The sequence below is a fragment of the Tamandua tetradactyla genome, chromosome 1 (assembly GCF_023851605.1).
Source record: "Tamandua tetradactyla isolate mTamTet1 chromosome 1, mTamTet1.pri, whole genome shotgun sequence".
NCBI classification, from domain to species: Eukaryota; Metazoa; Chordata; class Mammalia; order Pilosa; family Myrmecophagidae; genus Tamandua; species Tamandua tetradactyla.
Window position 1 is genome coordinate 177,229,947 of NC_135327.1, and position 22,102 is coordinate 177,252,048.

Consider the following 22,102-nt stretch of genomic DNA (forward strand, 5'->3'; position numbering starts at 1 on the left):
CTTGCACACACACACATGCATACCTGATCCAACCCTGTCCACACCTGTGCACCTGCACCAGGGTACCACCCACCCAACACCACTATCTTCCCACTGATCCACGTCCTGAGACCCCGGTGGCCTGTGCCTACCCCTACACACTGGCCTCCCTATGCCCTGACCTCTGTACCACCTACCCTACACCCTGATACTCATTACCTCCACACTCCATGTGCCCACCCACATCCTACCTGCACACCAGCCCCCATGCATCCATTCAGCCTCCCCATCCAAGACCCACTATGTTCTACCTCTGTGTTCCTCATGCTACACCCTGCTCCTGTGATCCAAGGTCTCCCTGAGCTGCACCCTATACCCTCGGCTCCCACACTGCACCTTCATAACCCTGCAACCCACACTCTATGCTCACAGGCACCAGCATAGCATCTCCAACCTGTGCCTATACCCCCATTGCAACATTTCACTACACTGTTGTGCCCTGCCCAGTGCCCGGCATCCTGCTCCACATCCATCCTGAAAATAATGCTTTAAACTACTGAAGGAAATCAACTTCCAAAGTAAACCTATTAAGATATTTGCATGCCTTGAAGACAACAGAAGATCATTAAGGATATCGTGATGCAGACAGATACAGTCCAGCCTAGTGACCAAATTAAACCACCAGAGGAGACAACAGACTTTGGAACAACTAATCATATAACTCTACTAAATAAAATAAATAAAATGGCTAATGACATAAAGGAGATCAAGAAGACAGTAGAATGGTGGGCAATGGTGCCTCAGTGGCAGAGTTCTCGCCTGCTGTGCTGGAGACCCAGGTTCAATTCCTGGTGCCTGCCAACGTGAAAAAAAAAAAGTAGAAGAGCATAAAGAGAAATTCAAAAGAATAAATAGAAAAATAGCAGATATCACAGAGATTAAAGATGCTGTAGACCAAATCAAACATATACTTGAGACATACAACAGCAGGTTTGAAGAGGCAGAAGAAAGAATAAGTGAACTAGAGGACAGGAAAACTGATTTCAAGCACTCAAAACAGCAAATGGCAAAAAAGATGGAAAATTTTGAATTGGATCTCAGGGAAATGATGGGCAAAACAAAGTGCACAGATATAAGAATCATTGGTGTCCCAGAAAGAGAAAAGAAGAGTAAAGGGCTATGAAGATTAGTTGGGTATATAATGGGGGAAGACATCCCAACCCTCATAAATATGCAAATCAAAGAAGCCCAGAGAACTCCAAATGGAATAAATCTAAATAGACCTTTCCCAAGACACATGCTAATCAGTCTGTCAAATGTTGAAGAGAAGTTGAAAATCCTGAAAGCACCAAAAGACAAACAATCTACTACATACAAGGGAAACCACATAAGACTGAGTTTGGACTACTCACTATGGAGGTGAGAAGGCAGTGATATGATATATTTAAGATCCTGAAAAAGAAAGACTTCCAGCCAAGAATTCTGTGCCCAGCCAAATTGTCCTTCAAAACTGAGGGAGAGATTAAAATTTTCACAGAAAAAACTCCTGAAAGAATTTGTAACAGGAAACTGGCCCTACCAAAAATACTAAAGGGAGTTCTGCCAGTTGAAAAAAACAGAAAGACGGGAGGGAGGTCTGGAGGCACAGAACTGAAGAGTACCAGTAAGAGTAACTTAAAGAATAAAAAGAGAAAGAGAGAAAAGAATACATAGATCTGGCAAATAGAATCCAAAAAAAGAATTTGTCATCAAGAGACAAGCCCTACAAGAAATACTAAAAGGAGTTCTGCCAGTTGAAAAAAACAGAAAGACAGGGGAGGGAGGTCTGGAGGAGGGCACAGAACTGAAGAGTACCTGTAAGAGTAACTTAAAGAATAAAAAGAGAAAGAGAGAAAAAAATACATAGACCTGACAAATAGAATCCAAAGGATAAGATGGTGGATTTAAGAAATGCCTTTTCAGTAATAACGTTGAATGTTAACGGATTAAACTTATCAATTAAAAGATATATATTGGCAAAATGGATTAAGAAATACAGTCCAGCTATATGCTGTTTACAAGAGACTCATCTTAAACACAAGGATACAAATACATTCAAAGTGAAAGGATAGAAAAAGATGTTCCACGCAAGTTGTAACCAAAAGAAAGCAGAAGTAGCTATACTAATATTGGACAAAATAGACTTTAAATGCAAAGACATCATAAGAGACAAAGAAGGACACTATATTTTAATTAAGGGGACAATTCACCAAGAAGAAATAACAATCATAAATATTTGTGCTCCCAATCAAGGAGCTCCAAAGTACATAAGACAGACATTGGCAAAATTGAGGGAGCAATAGATGTTTCAATAATAATAGTAGGTGACTTCAATACACCACTCTCCTCTTTAGATAGAACAACCAGACAGAGGCTCAACAAGGAATTAAAGAAGTTAAACAACTTGATAAGTGAATTAGACCTATTGGATATATGTAGGTCATTACACTCCAAAACATCAGGATATACATTCTTCTCTAGTATTCATGGAACATTCTCCAGAATAGACCATATGCTGGAGAACAAAACAGGTCTTTATAAATTTAAAAACACTGAAATTATTCAAAGCACTTTCTTTGGTCACAATGAAACGAAGCTGGATACCAATAACCACCAAAAGATAAATACTTTCACAAATATATGGAGATTAAATAAGACACTCTTAAACAACCAGTGGGTCAAAGAAGAAATTGCCAGAGAAATCAGTAGCTATCTGGAAACAAATAAAAATGAGAACACAACATATCAGAACTTATGGGATGCGGCAAAACCTGTGCTGAGAAAGAAATTTATTGCCCTAAATGCCTTTATTAAAAAGCAAGGGGGTAGTACAATGATGGCTCAGTGGCAAGAATTCTCACCTGCTGAGCTGGAGACCCATGTTCGATTCCTGGAGCCTACCCAAGCAAAAACATAAAACAAACAAACAGCAGCAGCAAAAAAAAAACAAGGAAGAGCAAAAATTGAGAACTTAACTGCTCACCTGGAGGAACTTGAGAAAGAGCAATAAACTAACCCCAAGGCAAATAGAAGAAGAGAAATAACACCAATTAAAGCAGACTTAAATGAATGGGAGAACAATAGAATAAAAAAAACCAAAAGTTGGTTCTTTGAGAAAATCAATAAAATTGATGGGCCACTAGCAGGACTGACAAAAAAAGAAAGAGGATGCAAATAAACAAAATCAGAAATGAGAAGCGGTGCATTACCACAGAGTCTGAAGAAATAAAATAAATCATAAGTGGATACTATGAACAACTATATGCCAACAAACTAGACAACTTAGATGAAATGGAAAAATTCCTGGAAAAGCACAAACAAGCTACACCAACTCAGGAAGAAAAAGATCTCAACAAACCAATCACATGTAAAGAGATTCAATCAGTCATCAAAATCTTCCCTCAAAGAAAAAACAGGGCCAGATGGGTTTACAGGAGAATTTTATCAAACATTCCAAAAAGAGCTATCACCAATCCTGCTCAAACTCTTCCAAAAATTAGAAGAAAAAAAGGAACACTACTTAACTCATTTTATGAAGCTAACATCATTTTAATACTAAAACCAGGTAAAGATGCTATAAGAAAGGAAAACTACAGGCTAGTCGCCCTAATGAACACAAATCCAAAAATGCTCAATAAAATACCAGCAAATCAAATCCAAAAACAGAAGAACTATACACCGCAACCAAGTAATACCAGGAATGCAAAGATGGTTCAACACAAGCAAATCAATTAATGTAATACAGCACATTTAAAAAATTGAAAAGGATAAAGTACATGATCATCTTGATTGATGCTGCAAATGATCCAACAAAATTCAACATCCTTTTATGATAAAAACACTTCAAAAGTTTGGAATCAAGGTAAATTCCTGAATATCATAAAAGGTATATATGAAAAGTCAATAGCCAGCATCATATTCAATGGAGAGAGACTGAACACTTCCCCTCTAAGATCGCGAACAAGACAAGGATGCCCTGTGTCACCAATGTTGTTCAACATTGTACTAGAACTTCTAGCTAGAGCAATCAGGCAGGACAAAGCAATAAAAGGCATCCAACTTGGAAAGTAGGAAGTAAAACTTTCATTATTTTCAAATGACATGATACTAGGAAAATTCTGAGAAATCTACAACAAAGTTACTTGAGCTATTAAACAAATTCAGCAAGGTGGTGGGATATAAAATTAATGTGCAAAAATCGGTAATGTTTCTATACACAGCAATGACTTAACTGAAGAGTCAGTTAAGGAAAAAATTCCATTAAAAACAGCAACTAAAAGAACCAAGTACCTAGGAATGAACTTAACTAGGGATGTAGAGGACTTGTACACAGAAAACTACATAACATTTTTAAAAGAAATCAAATTCTAAATAGGTGGGAAGGTATTCCCTGCACGTGGATAGGAAGGTTCAATATAGTTAAAATGTCAATTCTACCCAAATTGATCTACAGATTCAACACAGTACCAATCAACATTCCAACAACCTACTTTGAAGACTTGGAAAAGCTAGTTACTAAATTCATCTGGAAGGGAAAGAAACCCCAAATAGCTAAAAGCATCCTTAAAAAAGGAGTGGGTGAATTAACACTTCCTGATTTTAAAACTTACTATAAAGTCACAATCATCAAAACAGCATGGTATTGGCACAAAGATGGAGATATTCACCAATGGAATCAAATCGAGAGTGCAAAAATAGACCTCCTCAACTGATTTTTGACAAGGACCCCAAATCCACTGAATTGGGACAAAGTAGTCTTTTCAATAAATGGACATGGGAGAACTGGATATCAATAGCCAAAAGAATAAAAGAGGACCCTTACCTTACACCTTATACAAAAATTAATTCAAAATTAATTAGTACCATAAAGCTTCTAGAACTTTATGGAATTAGTACCATAAAGCTTCTAGAAGAAAATGTAGGGAAACATCTTCAAGACCTAGTAATAGAAGGTAGCGTCCTAAACTTTACATTTTTCCAAATCACAGCAACAAAAGAAGAAACAGATAAAATGGGATCTCCTCAAAATCAAATGCTTCTGAACCTTAAAAGACTTTGTGAAAAAGATGAAGAAGCAGCCAACTCAATGGGAGAAAATATTTGGAAATCACACATCGGACAAAGTTTTGATATCCTATATACATAAAGAAAACATACAACTTGACAACAAAACAGCAAACAATCCAATCATAAAATGAGCTAAAGGTAGAAATAGACATTTTTCTGAAGCACAAATACAGATGGTTTTAAAGCACATGAAGAGATGGTAATTTTCATTAGCTATAAGTGAAATGCAAAAAAAAATACATATTATATATATATATGTGTGTGTGTGTGTGTGTGAAATGCAGATCAAGACTACAATGAGATACCACCTCACTACTATAAGAATGGCTGCTGTTAAACAAAAAGGAAACTTGAATGTTGGCGAGATTATGGAGAATTTGGGAATAAAGCGCATCTTTTGCTGGTGTGAATGTATAACGGTACAGCTGTTATGGAAGACAGTTTGGCGGTTCCTTAGGAAACTAAAAATCGTGTTGCCCTTTGACCCAGCAATAGCACTAGTTGATAAATACCCAGAAGAACTGAAAGTAGTTACACAAACAAACATTTGCATACCAATGTTCATAGCAGCATTATTCACAATCCCCAAAAGATGGAAACTATCCATGTGCCAATTAACAGACATGTGGATTAACAAAATGTAGTATATACATATGATGGAATATTATGCACCAGTAAGACAAAATGAGGTCCTGAAGCACGTGAAAATATGGATGAGCCTTGAGAACATAATGCTGAGTGAAATAAGCCAGACACAAAAGGATAGATACTGTATGACTCCACATTTATGACCATGGTAAAGGTAAAATTGGAGGCTTATAATACAGAATATAGGGGACTTAGAGATACATAGAAGCTAGAGATGGGTGAACAGTTCACTAATGAGATTGAACTCAAATGTAAGGAAATACATACAAGTGAAGGTGTTTCACTAATGGGTCTATAATTAATACTACCATATTCACTATACCATAGTAAACATGATTGAAAGTGACTATATAGACCTATCTATCCTACTAATTGAAAGGGATTGTATAGACCTATCTATCCCACTGATCAACACTACAAATATAAATAAGTTCTTGTAAGAACTACTTCAAAGGTATGATTCTTGTACAAAGAATGTTTAAGTTCGGGTATAGAGGGGAAACAGCTATTGCATGCTATGGGCTCTGTTTAACAGGAAAACATCAGCAGTACTACAGCAAAACCAGGGGTAAATAATGGAAGGAAGACAAGAGTTAAGGGAAGGTTTAGATTTCCTATTTGGTGAGTGTGTTTATCAGTTACTTTCTCTTGGGAACATTGAAATTATCTAAAATTGAGAGTGTTGATAGACTGTGGACTTTGAGCATTATACGTGACTTCTAATGAATGAAGGTGACTGAAGGATACACTGAGAAGTATATTGGCAAATGATGGTGTATACATATGATCTAATACTGTGCTGCTACAAAAAGGAAGGAAGTCGTGAGGCATCCAGCATTGTGAATGAACCCGTGGGGCATTTGATGAGGCAAAATAAGCCAGAAACAAAAGAGCAATTATTGTATATCTTCATTAGAAAATGCTTATAAGAAAACAGGTGCCTAGACTGTAACTCTTATAGCAGTCACATTTAGTCCAGAGTAGTTACTATTTCTGGATTTTGAGAGGCTGTTTTTCATATGTATAACCTGGTATGTAGAGATAAGAATGAAGCCAGTCAAGTCAGGATTAAAGTAATTCAGAACACAGGGGTAAGGAAGACATTGTCTATATTTTAGAACCTTACCTACTATTTGAGACCAAAGGAAAAAAAGCTTATTTTGCCCAGAATCTAAATTTTCTGTAGTACATAATCTAACTCAACCAGTCTGGATAGCTCATTTAAACTTTCGAAACACAGGGAATGCAGAATGAGAATGAGGGCCTTTAGTCCTGTATTGCTTAATTTAATACCTGGATACATCCTAGAATATATTAAGCAGTAATCAAAAAGTATTGGCAAAGTCTCTTGAGGGATGGGAGAAAAAATATGGAACTATTACTTAACCACTAGGGAAACCCCGGATACTGTGTCAAACATTAGGGACACCCAAGTTCTTGTCCTTGAGGCTTGCTCTTGTGAAGCTTATGTATGTAGCAGAGAAGCTGAGCCTACCTATAGGTGTGCCTAAGAGTTACTTCTGGAGGACCTCATTGTTGCTCAGATGTGGCCTCACTCTCTCTAAGCCCAACTCTGCAAGTGAAATCATTGCCCTACCCACTACTTGGGACATGACATACAGGGGTGAAAGTCTCTCTGGCAACCTAGGAGATGACTCCCAGGGATGAGTCTGGACCTGGCACCATGGGATCAACAATTCCACCCTAGCCAAAAGGGGGAAAAGAAGAGTAACAAAGAATCTCTAGAATTCAGTGGCTGAGAGAATTCTAATAGAGTTGAGAGACTACTCTGGAGGTCACTCTTATGCAAGCTTCAGTTAGATATTGCTACCTATCATAACATGCCAAACCCCAATCAAAACCATTCCAGCCAATCCTAAAGAACATTTAAAGCAATATATAAGATTATACAAAGGTTCCATGCACTAGGATAACTTTCCAGAAATTTAAAACTTCCAGATGGGTCCGTGGACCAGATAAGTCCTGAAACCCTAAAGGGGCCAGCCTCTCTAGAACATCAGTTAGTTCTATCTCCCTATCCCATATTATTGGCAGCCCCTCCCAACATGAACAAGTTAGAATGGGCATAGCCCAAATACCCCTAAAGAGTGGGAGAAAGATCAAAGTTGACGGTGGAGTTAAACAAAGAAGGTAGGGTTTGACAAATGATTATGATTGCTGAATCACTATATTGATATTTCTTTTAGTCTCCAGTATTTTAGAACAGCTACAAGCAAAAATCTAAATGAAATTGATATGGAATTGTAACCCATACCAAACTCTGAAATCTGTTCTACAACTAATTGTACTGTGCTTTGAAATTTATTGCTTTTTTGTATATATGTTATTTTGCACAAAAAAAGATTTTAAAAAGTTAATTATGATGATAAAAAATATATATATATTTATTTCTTCTAGCCTCCAATGTTCTGGAGTAGCTAGAAGGAAAAATCTGAGATGATGGCATGGTAGTCCATGACAAACTCTGGAATCTGTCCTGTAACTACTTGTTAAAGAGTGCTTTGAAAACTATTGCTTTTTTCTTTCTTTGGTTTTTATATATGTTATATTATACAATAAAAGTTAAAAATATCTGATCCATTAAATGCAGGCTAAAGATTTAAGTTGAACAACTGTCAAAGAAGCTCCTTAACTCAAAGCCAATCAACAATAAAACCCTAGACAGAAACTGACCTCCATCCAGAGTAAAATCATCAAGGTAATCAGATGCCTAGACATCAGGAGAAAATTATAAGCCATACTAAGAAATAGGAAGATAAGGCCCAGTCAAAGGAACAAATCAAAACTTTGGGAGAGATACAGAATTTGGAACAACTAATCAAACATGTTCAAAAAAATCTCCTAAATCAATTTAAGGGGAAGACGGAAAATATGGCTAAAGAGATAAAGGCTATTAAGAAACTGCATGAAAATAAAGAAGAATTTGGAAGTTTAAAAAGGAATGATGGGAATGAAAAGCACAATAGAAAAGATTAAAAATAAACTAGAGGCATACAACAGTCAATTTAATAGAAAAAAAAGTGAGCTTGAATATAGGTCAATATAGGACAATCTTACAGACAGAAAAGCAGATAGAGAAAGAAAAGCGAAAAAAATTGGAGTCTCAGAGATTTGAATGACAGCATGGGGCACACAAAGATATATGCCATGGGTGTCCCAGAAGGAGAAGTGAAGGGAAAAGGGGCAGAAAATTTCCCAGCTCTTATAAAAGACATAAATATACATGTTCAACCTGCCCATGCAAAAAATATAGATATAGATACATGCATGTTCAAGGACAGCAACATACTCCAAACAGAATAAATCCTTATAGACCTACTCAGACACACATATTAATCAGAATGTCAAATGCCAAAGATAAGGAGAGAATCCTCAAGCAGCAAGAGAAAAGTGATTCTTCACATTAAAAAAGGGATACATGATAAGTTTAAGTGTGATGTCTCATCAGAAACCATTGAGACAAGAAGGCAGGAGAAAAAAAATTAATGTGATATACCTAAGGTACTGAAAGAGAAAAACTGCCAGCCAAGAATTCTTTATCCCAGCAAAACTGTCATTCAAAAATGAGGGAGAGGGTAGGCCACGGTGGTTCAGCAGGCAGAGTTCTCGCCCGCCATGTCAGAGACCCGGGTTCAATTCTCCAGCCCATGCAAAAACAAAAAGAGGGAGAGTTTATTCACAGATAAACAGAAACTGAAAGAGTTCATCAACAAAAGACCTGCCTTACAAGACATATTAAAGGGAGTTCTTCAGGCTGGAAGGAAAAGACAGGAGAGATTGGCTCAGAGTAGAGTGTAGAAATTAACACCACTGGTAAAGGTAGCTAAAAAGGTAAAAAGAGAAATGAATGAATGATATGACATTTAAAAACCTCAGGTAAAATGGCTGACATACTGCGTTTACAGAAATAATAATGTTGACTGTTAATGATTAAACTCCACAATCAAAAGATGCAGATTAGCCAAATGGATAAAAAAAAGTATGATCAAACTATATCCTGCTTAAAAGAGACTCACCTGAGATCCAAAGACACAAATGGGTTGAAAATTAAAGGTTGGAAAAAGATATTCCGAGGAAAAAGTAGCCAAAAAAAGAGCTGGAGTAGCTATACTCATATTGGATAAAAAGACTTTAAATGCAAAAAATGTTATAAGAAACAAAGACAGATGCTATACCTTAATAAAAGAGATAATCCACAGAAGAAATAATAATCATAAATATTTATGCACCTAACCATGGTGCCCCAAAATACATGAGGTGAAGCTAAAAGGAGAAATAAACGTCTCTATAATCATAGTTGGAGGCTGCAATACACCACGCTCATCAATAGATGGAGTATCTAGGCAGAGGGTCTGTAAGGAAACAGAGCCTTGAGTAATGAGATAAATGAACGAGATCTAAGAAACATATACAAAACATTGCATCGCAAAACAGTAAGATATACATTCTTCTCATGTGTTCATAGATCATTCTCCAGGATAATCCAGATGTTGGATCACAAAACGAGTCTCAAAATTAAAAATATTGAAATTATACAAAGCACTTTCTCTGTTCATCATCAAATGAAGTCGCAAACCAGCATGTGGAAGACTGGAAAATTCAAAAATATATGGAAAGTAAACAATACACTCTTAAACAATCAGTGGGTCAAAAAAGAAATAGCAAGAAAGATCAGTATCCCAAGACCCCACTGTCCAATAAACTTCCTATGTGCTCATCTCCATTCCAGAGTCAGCTTCCAGGGGAATCAAATCTATGACAATAGACAAATTCTTACTTGAAAAATGTACTACAAAAAATATAGTTGGTAAGTACTTCAGTTCTAAACTGTATTATGTCTAACCTTTTATCAAAACTTGAAGAAATTACTATAGGGTTTTATTTGTAGCATACCGAATCTTCATTTTATTTCCATTTTGTTGCCAAGTAATTGTGTTCATTTGTCCAATAAACTTGTTGATTCCTTTTAAAAAGAGGTCTTTCTATACTGAAGATTTAAGTCTCTTATCAGATATATGGTGTGTACACATTTTCTCCCAATATGATGGTTACTGCTACAGTTTCTAGATGATATCCTTTGAAGCACAAAGGTTTTAATTTTGATGAAATCCACTTTACTTTTTCATTTGTGGCTAGTGGCATAACTAAAAATCTTATACCAAATCCAAGGTCATGAAGATAAACCTCTATATGTTCCTCTAATAATCTTATAAGCTTTTTCATTTGGGATTTTCAATTTGAATTGATTTGTCTGTATGGTGAAAGATAGAAGGATAAATGTATTATTTTCCCTGTGGATAGCCTGTCATCTCAGTACCATCTTTTAAAAGACTCTTCTTTTTCCATTTTGACCTTGTTGAAAATCATTTGCCCATAGATGTACAGTTTTATTTCTGGACTCTCAATTCTGTTCTGTTGAGCTATAAATCTATTCTTCTGCTACACCCATTATCTTGATTTGTTCTAAGTTTTGAAATAAAAAAAGTGTGAGTCCTTCTACTTTGTTCTTTTTCTGTATTATTTTGGCTATTCTGGGTCCCTCGCAATACCAAATGATTTTTTAAAACTGGATTGATAATTTCTACAGATGAGTAAGCTAGGGTTTTGATATATACTGTATTGAATCTATAGATCAATTTGGAAGTATCATTATTTGTATGAATGAAGTATCATTGTTAAGCCTTTTGATCCATTAATGTGGAATGGTTTTCCATTTATTAAAATATTCATTAACTATTTTTGGCAATGCTTTGTAGTTTTTAGTGAATGTTTTGTTCATCTTTTGTTAAATTGATTACTAATTATTTTATTATTTTAATCCTATTGTAAATGGGATTGTTTGCTAAATTTTGTAAGATGAACAATGCAATTTATTTGTGTTTATTGATCTTGTATTCTGCAATATTTGTGAACTCATTTATTAATTTTAATAGTTTGTAATTCAACATATTGCAGTGTGCAAGGAGTGTTTCTTGTTGTGATTGGCTATTTCCAAACTCAACCAGATTCTTTTGCCCAAAATGTACAGTTAATTTTCATCTTGGATCTTAAGCACTCTTATTAAAATGCAATTCCTACATGTGCGCGTTAATGGCCATTGTTAATTTTCTTCTAGTCTTTGAAACTTCCCTATGCCCTGTAAGTTTTAAAGGAGAAATGCTTTTTTGATCAGTGTGTGGCTTGTGATAACCAATTCCTGTTGGGCAGCAATTAGCCTACATGGTGCCTCAAAAGCAAAAAATCCTTCTGCAGTTACATTGCCATCCAAGGCCAGAGTTCAAGCCCTTTTGTCCCTTTTTACTATGTTGTTGTACTTCTTTATTTTCCTAGCCTCTTATTGATCATGGGGAAAATTAGCTTATTAGGGATTGAAGAAAATTGGTTGGGGTAGAGGAAACAGCTTTACTAGACAGAATATTCATCATCCCCAATGTCATTTGAAATATATTTTTATGCTTTTACAAGTAACATGTAAGAGTTTCTTCAATGTTCAGCTTTTCTTTCACCTTTGGATGCCTTTCATATATTCTCCTTCCCTCAGAAACATACCAAAATTCTGACCATGTTTCCTGTTTTTGTCTTTTGCACGACTAGCTTTTGCAAGTTTTTGGCTCACTTGTATAACATCTTTCATCACATTAAACTATGCCTTGCCTCACAGCAGATCTAACTATGCAGATGTTTTGCTATGCTGTAACCAGAGGGTTTACACATTGGACTATGCACGAACATGGAACATCCAAAGTATAGGAATACTTTAATCATCCAGTTACCCTCTAATGACAAAGTTATTTGGCAAAATTAAAGACAGAATTGAAATCACTCTTTTTCCATAGTTGGTAAAGATTTGTTTATTGGAGGATAATCTAGGTATATGGTCTAGTTTTTATCCTTAACTTAACAAAACATTTGAGTTCCTTTGACAATTTTCTAAAGGTAAGCTAGAGTGTTCCACTGGCTTCCTATGTGCACACAATAGTGCTGTGTCTTACTTTTTTGCCCTTTATTTGACTAAACTTACATTTACTCTAATTTGGCAGAGATACATTTAAAAAAATCTTTTTTGTTATAAACAATTGTAAACACCCACAAGAGTAGAGAGTATGACCAACACAGAGAACATTCATGTGCCCATCCTCCAACTTTCACGTCATTAACTTACCTCCTCACTCTCCTCTTCCCCACTCCACTGGATTCTTTCAAAACAAAGTCGAACAGGATAAATTTTGAAAAGGGAGACTGTTTAAGTAGTCTTCAATAAGTTAAAATGGAAGCCTCCAGGAATCTGTGCTGAACTTTATCCTTTTTGGTACTCAATAGAAACCAAAATGGTAGCCATTACAGAGGTGCCCAATTAAAGTTTTGACTTGTATGTAATCTATATTATCTCTGGTTGCCATCTAGAGGCCCGTTAGACTGTTATGAGTGACTTAGGCTGGAAATGTGGATTGATGGGGTGCCTTTGGCATTAAATTCAAGTGTTTAAAAATGAAAATGTTCCTGAGACTATTTTTAATAGGCAATTCTGAAACTGTTTTGTAGGCTTTAAAAAAATAAGCAAATTTATTTATGTTGGAAATCAGGTTACTCATTGTAGGAGAAGGAGATACAGAGCAGAGGAAAGTAAAGAAGAGCCTGTGTTATTTGTTTTGAACTGTGCTATGTATATGATGAATATGTGTTTTGAGTGTGTGTATATGTTTCCCGTTCTCCTCCATCGGTTCTGGCTCTGTTCTCGGTAAGGGCCTAGTGGCAATAAATCAGGAACAATAAGTTTTCTAATTCTCAGATCTTGGTCTCTAAATACTATTCCCCCTGTTAGGGGAAATAGTTGATGCCAGGTTTTGGGCAGATAAAGGATACGGGCAGCTTGAAACATCTTAATGAGTCAGAAAAGAAGAAAATACCCAAAGTCTGACGGGACAAAGTTGGCTTGAAAAGCCAAATTTGAGACAATTTGAGATTAAAAAAAATAAAGAATCAAGGTAATGTATGATAAAAGATTGAATTTAAAAATAATCCCTAAGTCCCTAGTGATATAAAACAAATTTAAAAAAATGAGGGAGAAAAAGGGAAACCATTCCTTTATAGAACAATGCCAGCTTATAATACAATAATTGATTTAAGCAAAAATTGTCAGTGGATGCTAAGACTATTGGGTTGATAGGTACCTCACTTTTTGCACAGTCTCAAATCACAAAAATCTTATTAATTACAAAGGCACAAAGCTGCCCTCACCCTGGACAGAGATCAGAAAATACTAAATGATTAACCTTAGCATCTTCAATGAATGAGTCAAATGGATATTATGCAATATTATATGTCTCCTTATATGCATCAGTGGGAAGTCCATAACATCACTTATGTAGGTTTCTTATCAAAACCTTTTTTCAAAAGCAGTTTTACTGAGATAAATTCAAATACCATGCAATCCATCTTAAGTGTTCAATAAATATTTTCTAGGATATTCACAGTTTTGCTTTCATCACCGCAATCAATTCTAGAACATTTTCACCCACAAGAGGGTTCACTACATTATTGTCCCATGTTTCATTCTCTGACCTTCCTTCTAGTGACATTCATGACCTTAAAATTTCCCTTTCATCCACAATTACACGCACATATCATTACTGTTATTATACTTAGTATAATGTGTTACTATCACCTCTATCCATTTCCAAACATTTACAGTGAATCTTATTGCAAATTCTGCACAAAGTAAACATCAGCTCCCCATTCTCTACCCTCTTTCTATCTTCTGGTTACCTGTGTTCAAGAGATTAATACCAGGAGTTTGCTAGTTGTATTTAGTTTATATCAGTGAGGTCATACAATATTTTCCTTTTATGTCTGACTTATTTCATGCCACATAATGTCTTCAGGATTCACCCATGTTGTCACGTGTCAAGACTTCATTTCTTCATATAGCTGAATAATATTCTGTCATATGTATATGCCACATTTTATTTATCCGTTCATTGGTTGATGGACACCTGGCTTGTTTCATCTTTTGGCAATTGTGAATAATGCTGCTATGACTATTGGTGTGCAAATGTCTGTTTGTGTTCCTGCCTTCAGTTCTTCTAATTACATACCTAGTAGGGAAATTGCTAATCATATGGCATTCTATACTTAAGCTTCCCGAGGAACCACCAACCTCTTTCACAGTGACTGTACTACTCTACATTCCAACAGTGAATAAGTGTTCCTAACTCTCTACATCCTCTCTAACACTTGTAGGTTTTCAGTTTGTTTAATAGTGGTCACTCTAGTAAGTGTGAAATAATATTTCATTGTGGTTTTGATTTGCATTTCCGTAATCGCTGATGATGTTATGAACATCTTTTCATGTGCTTTTTGGCCATTTGTATTTCCTTTTTGGAAATATGTTTACTCAAGTCATTTGTCCATTTTAAAAATTAGCTTGTTTTTCTTTTTATTGTTGAGTTGTAGGGTTTCTTTCTATATCTATTTGTGGTTTCCAAATATTTTCTTCCATTGAATAGACTGCCTTTTCACCCTCTTAACAATATTTAGTCTTCTAATACATGAACATGGAATGTCCTTCCATTTATTTTGGGCTTCTTTGATTTCTCTTAGCAATGTTTTATAGTTTTCTGAATATAGGTCCTTTATATCCCTGGTTAAATTTACTCCTAGATATTTTATTTTCTTAGTTGCTATTGTAAATGGAATTTTTTCACTGATTTCCTCCTTAGATTGCTCACTACTGGTATATGGAAACATTACTGATTTTTGCATGTTGAACTTGTATCCCACCACTTTGCTGAGCTTGTTTATAAGCTCTTGTAGCTTTGCTGTAGATTTTTTAAGCATAAGATCATATCATCTGCAAATAGTAAAAGTTTTACTTTTTCCTTTCCAATTTGGAAGACTTTTTATTTCTTTTTCTTCCTATCATCTATAGCTAGAGTTTCTAGCACAACATGGAATAACAGTGGTGACAGTGGGCATCTTCATCTGGTTCCTGATCTCAGCAGAAGGCTTTCAGTCTTTCACCATTGGGTACAGTGTTAGATGTGGATTTTTTTCACATATACCATTTGTCATGTTGAGGAAGCTTCCTTCTATTTCTTTCTTTTTTTCTTTAAGTGGTTCTATCAAGAAAGGATGCTGGAATTTGCTTGAGGCCACTTGATCTGATCTGTGGCATTCGTTTTGTGAACACTCATTAGAATGCTTGAGGCAGCCACTAGCCATCAATTGGCTAGTTACTAAGTTTTTATTGTGGTGGCACCCCAGGATCCTGAATTGAATTGCAAGGAACACTATTTGCTGCTGGAATTCTAAGTACTCTCCAAGAAGTCTCAGTATTATAATCTTTTAGAACCTCTATTTCTGCACCCTGACACTGGGGGTCAGTATTTATTCAAAAATGCCCCAGGATTTGGCTGTGTGCTTAGCTCTGGCCTTTTGACTACAAAGGGTCATGCTTAAGGAGGCCTGAAATTCTTCCCCTTGCTTTCTTTGATTATGCAACTCTAGAGTGCAGTCTTTGTAAATATAAAATGCAAATATAAACATTACAAATCCCCAGGGGATCCTGGAAAAGAAGCAGGCAGTTTTTTTTATCAAGTTGAAATTCAATTTTCAATTTTCAGTCTAAAATATAAACTAATATCCAGTCCTTGTTGGTTTCTGGAGACTTTCCTGGCATCATGGGACCTACTAATGTACCCATATACTCAGCCGGCATCCTGGCTATCACCATTGACTTTTTCTCTCTGTATAAGCTAGTGAGTCCTGTTGATTCTGTCTCCTCATACATTTCATATTCATCTCTCCATTGCTGTGCCAGTTTGAAAGGATATATGTACCCTAGAAAAGCCATGTTTTAATCCTAATCCCATTTTGTAAAGGCAGCCATTTCTTCTAATCCCTTTTCAGTACTTTATGTTTGAATCTGTAATTAAATCATCTCCCTGGAGATGTGACTCAATCAAGAGTGGTTGTTCAACTGGATTAGGTGGAGACATGTCTCCACCCATTCAGGTGGATCTTGATTAGTTTACTGGAATCCTATAAAAGAGAATGACAGGAGAGAAAGCCAGGAGATTCAGAGAGAGCAGAGAATGCTTCAGTACCACAAAGCAGAGAGCCCACCAGCCAGTGACCTTTGGAGATAAAGAAGGAAAACACCTCCTTGGGAGCTTCATGAAACAGGAAACCAGGAGAGAAAGCTAGCAGAAGATGCTGTGCTCACCATGTGCCTTTCCAGATTAGACAGAAACCCTGACTGTGTTTGCCATGTTCCTTCTCACTTGAGAGAGAAACCCTGAACTTCATTGGCCTTCTTGAACCAAGGTATCTTTCCCTGGATGCTTTGATTGGACATTTCTATGGACTTGTTTTAATTGGGACATTAAACTAGCAACTTATTAAATTCCCCTTTTAAAAAACCATTCCGTTTCTGATATGTTGCATTCTGGTAGCTAACAAACTAGAACAATTGCCATCACCTACCTTGAGTCAAGCTCTGTCTTTCCCTCCTTAAGTATTTCAACAATTCTCTAGCTTATGTCCCAGCCTCCATTTATACTCTAATCTTCTCTCCACATAAATTTCAGAATAACATTTCTAAAACTCTGCCACACAGAACTTGATGCTGATTTTCAGAGACACCATCAGTTTTTTCAGGCTCTGCCTTTCCTCTGGTCAATCTTTGCCTTGAACTACCCTCCATCACCTTCTCTAAATTGCCTTCCTTTTAACTACTTGCCTAATAAATGCCCAGGCCTCAGAATTCTTGGGCTCCCACAAAGCGCTGTGAGTTATACCCACAGGACTGCTATGGTTCACTTCTCCCTCTTCTCTGGCTGAAGGAGGAAAGATGATAGAGAACTAAATGAATTTAAGGTCTCCACCTTCATGAAACTAAACACAAGAATCAGTCATGGAAATGTACCCTCTAGAAATCCCCAGCTTTCTTCCCTTTGAGTGCTAAATTGTCTATTTTTGTGAATTTTTTTCTTTAAAATATATATATTTTTTGTCTTGCAGGCATTTGACCTCTGGCTATCTTCCCTCAATGTCAGTGCAGAAGCAGGAATGGAAACCCTGCTGCTGGTGGACAGGAAAGCAAGTGAGACAGAGTAGCTGTTATAATGGTACGGGAACAGGTTACTTCAGGGGTCTTCATTTTTCCTTCTTACTCAAATTGAAGAGTAAATATAGAAGTACAAGGATTTTGAAAATAAGTGGAAAGATTCCCCAATCTTCTTATCCTATCAACCATTTTGTTCATTTCTTTCTATGTGCATGTTTCACATAGATATATTCTTAATTTATGTTCAATCTTGTATTCTTTTTTCATCATAAACATTTCTCCATGCTTCATAAGCTTCAAACAATTTGAATAAAATTTAACTGTCCTAAAGGGAAAAAAATGAAGTGCTTTCAATGCTTTGCTATAAAAATAACTCTGTTCATTTAACTCTTCTCCAGGCCTACCCTGAATGTTTGTGGGACCTGATGTAAGAGTACAAATCAAGGTCCAATGCTATATGTCTAAATATTCAAAAATTTAAATCAAGCTATCATACTGTTATATAAAGTATGTTTTATACTCCTATCTCCATAAAGATACCTTCATAGCAAAAAAGAATTAGATATGTTAAGCCATGGTTTTTAAATGACTGAAAGTCAGCAAAACATCAAGGATGGTATGGAAGACTTTTAATATACCAAACTTTGAATAATATACTGAGGGTGAAGTGTGGGTATGTGTGTGTGTGTGTGTGTGTGTGTGTGTGTGTGTGTGTGTGTGTGTGTGTACAAGTGTTCCAGGCTGAGGAAATAACAAATGCAATAACTCTTAGACAGGGAAAGGGTATTTAAGAAACAGATCATACAAAAGGTTATTGTAACTCAGCTGGAGCACATTTATAAGGGTAAATAGCATAGGATGGGATTGGAGAGGTGGGAAGAAACCAGATTGTGCCATGGTGAAATCTGTGGAAGATAATGGAAGAATTCTAAGAAGAGTAGCCAAATGGCCCAAGTATGTGTTACCACTGAAGGCATGCCACCATCTGGACGTATGATTTCTCAAAGACATTTACATTCCACTATTGTAAAAATCAGTCCTGGGCGGGCCACGGTGGCTCAGCAGGCAAGAATGCTTGCCTGCCATGCCAGAGGACCCGGGTTCGATTCCCGGTGCCTGCCCATGTAAAAAAAATAATAATAAATAAACAAATAAATAAATCAGTCCTTATGAGAATTGCAAATCCCATCATATTTTAAGAAAGATTTAGAGGGAGACCTGGTTACTCTTAAATGTACCTCTTATTGAAATGATGTTATGACTAATATCACAATGAAAAGAAGACGACAATAACTATTTTATGACTGTTGAAGTCAGACAAAAGAATGTATTTCAATTAAAAATTTAATCATCACGGGCGGGCCGCGGTGGCTCAGCGGGCAAGAGTGCTTGCCTGCCATGCCGGAGGACCCCGGTTCGATTCCCGGCCCCAGCCCATGTAAAAAACAAACAAACAAAATATAATAAAATAAGAAAATGTTTAAAGATGTTTCCCTTTCTTCCTCTCTTCCTTCCTTCTATCCTTCCTTCCTTCTCTGTCTTTCTTTAAAAAAAAAAAAAAAAAAAAAAAAAAAATTTAATCATCATGTATAATGTCAGGGCATTCTCCAATGACAAATTAAGGCAGTTCTTGGGATTTTATTTAATCCTTGTAATAATTATATGAGCTGAACACTTTTATTATGCCCATCACACAGAGGAGGACAGAAAAGCTGAATTAGGAGCCCAAAGTCACAAATTTAATTAGCACATAGCTGTGGCAAGATGTAAATCCACATCCAACTAATTTCAAAGCCCATATTCTTGGCCACTATTCCATACTGTTTTTTAGTTATGGAAATTTTTAAAAATTAAAATATCCATCTAAGATTGGTCAAAGAATAAAGTTGTCCAATAAAGAAATTGGGAGCAAGTTTCATTTTCATTATCTTACAAATTGATATGGTGCCACACAGTTCAATAGGTCAGTAAGTGAAGCCAGAGAGCTTGGATTTTCCGCATAAACTTGAAATAAATGCCTTTTAAGTGGGAGAAATGGAGTTTGCTTTCCTTCATTTCTCAAACCATCTCCTTTCATATTTGAGGAGTCCAGAATCTGTGTACAAAAGCGTAACTGAATTATATGAGTATAATTTAAAACTATATAGCAATAGGTTAACTAAACATTTTATTAGCAAAAAAGTAAAAAAATATAAAATATTTAAAATGTACTTGCAGTATGGAGTGTTTAAAGCCATAGAGCTCCATCAAAACAGAGAACTATCAGTGCCAAGATCTTTACTTGCAAATAGTAGAAACAGCTCTAGCTAGTCTAAACAGAAAAGGAATTTATAAAAAGATATTAAGTGACTAATAGACTCTTTGGGAAGGCCACAGAATGAGACTTGGAAGACCTCATATTGAGAACAACACCTAAAACACCTTGCAGGTTTGTTACAACAAGGACAGCATTTTTCCTGCCAGTGGGCACAGATTCTGCAGCTCCTGCTGATGATGTTGGGCACTGGATGCTAGAACTTCTGCTGCTGTTATTCCAGTGACCACAAATTTTTACCTCTCCTGTATATTCATTCTCCTATACTATAGAATTTCCAAAGCCCTTCCACATGATTCTGGTTTCAGCCAATGATATGTTAGGGAATGCAACATTAGCAGAGACTTGAAAAACACTTGTACAGTGGGGCTTATCCTCTCTTACAGCTGTTGGAACCCTAATATGGCCCTGTGAAGAAGCCCAAACTAGCCTGTTCAGTGATGAGGTACATATGGCTCAGTCATTCCTTTCACCCCAGCCAAGAGCTTGCCAAGTATTTTAGTTTCTTAGCAGCTAAAACAAATATCACACAATGGGTTGGCATAACAATAGTACTTTATTGGCACACAGTTTCAGAGTTCAGAAGGCTTTCTTCCAGCTAACCAGTATCACTGGAGTTCCATGGCTTTTCCATTACATGCCAATTCAGATGGTAGTGTCTTCTCCTTCCTCTCCTGTATTCTGTTGAATTCTGGCATCTAGCTGCCCCCTCTGGTTTCTTTCTTTGTCTGACTTTCACTCTGTTTATAAAGGTTGCCAGTAATCTGGATTAAAGCCCACCTTGAATCAGTTGGGCCACATCACATCATACCTTACCATCATCTTGAAGAGACATTATTTGCAAGAGTCCACACCCACCGGAATGTTGACTAAGACAAGAACATGTCCAAACTGACCAACCTGTCAATTTACCACAGCTACATGAGCAGACCCAGCAGAGATCAACTAAGTAGGTCCAGGGCACGACAGTCCAGGAGACGCACAGAATCATGAGCTAAATAAATAGTTGCTACTTTAAGCCACTAAATTTTAGCATATCAGCAGTAAAAGCTAATTGACACATTTTCTAAATTCTTTCACATACCATATTTCACTTTACTCCCTTTACAACAATAACAAGACAGGCAGGACAGGTATAGTATCCTTATGTTCTAAGGGGAGGAAATTGATGCCCAGAGAAATTTAATGACCTACCAAACATCAAACTTTGAATAAATGAAAAGGCTGGGTCTAGAATGGAGATTACCTTGACCCCTAGTCAAAATGTACACATTGACTATATGTATTTTTTATGGGACAAAGTAGTAGCACAATTGCAGCTTCATCTTAATGGTCCTGCTAATATATTCGTACCTTCTCCAATTGTCACCTAAATTCTTGAAATAGGTGGAAGTAGAGAGGAATTCCTCTGTTAGAATCTGTTCCATCATTTAGAGGATGGAATCTGTTCTATCATTTAGAGGTCACCAGAGGAACCTTCAGGTGAATATAAAGAATAAGCAGCCAAACATCTGGGAGGAATGTATTTTAGAGGAAATCAACTTCTCTTCATCCCTAGAGATCTGTGCTGTGATTTCATACTTGCAAATACTGTCTTAAAGATGTCACTGTAGGTAAAAAGCACTAGCATATTATAGGTAAAGATTTGTGGATGGAATTTTGGCCCAGTAGTAAAATTAAGGCATGCTCTTGTTCCTCAAGGGGCCTACACTCTAATAGAAACTTAACTCAAGTTTGTGTAGTTCTAGAGGAATGCACAAAGTGTCATGAATTGGGAATAAAATACTCTCGGTGTTCACTGACAGGGTTCACAGAAAGTTTTTCAATGGAATCATCATTGGAACTAGACTTGAAGGAGGAGAAGGATTATGATAGATGAGTGGGAGAATGGAGAGGGGAACAGAATTTGGCAGAGATTGGCAGGATTTGGAGTCTAATTAGAAGAGATATTAATAAATGAGAAGACT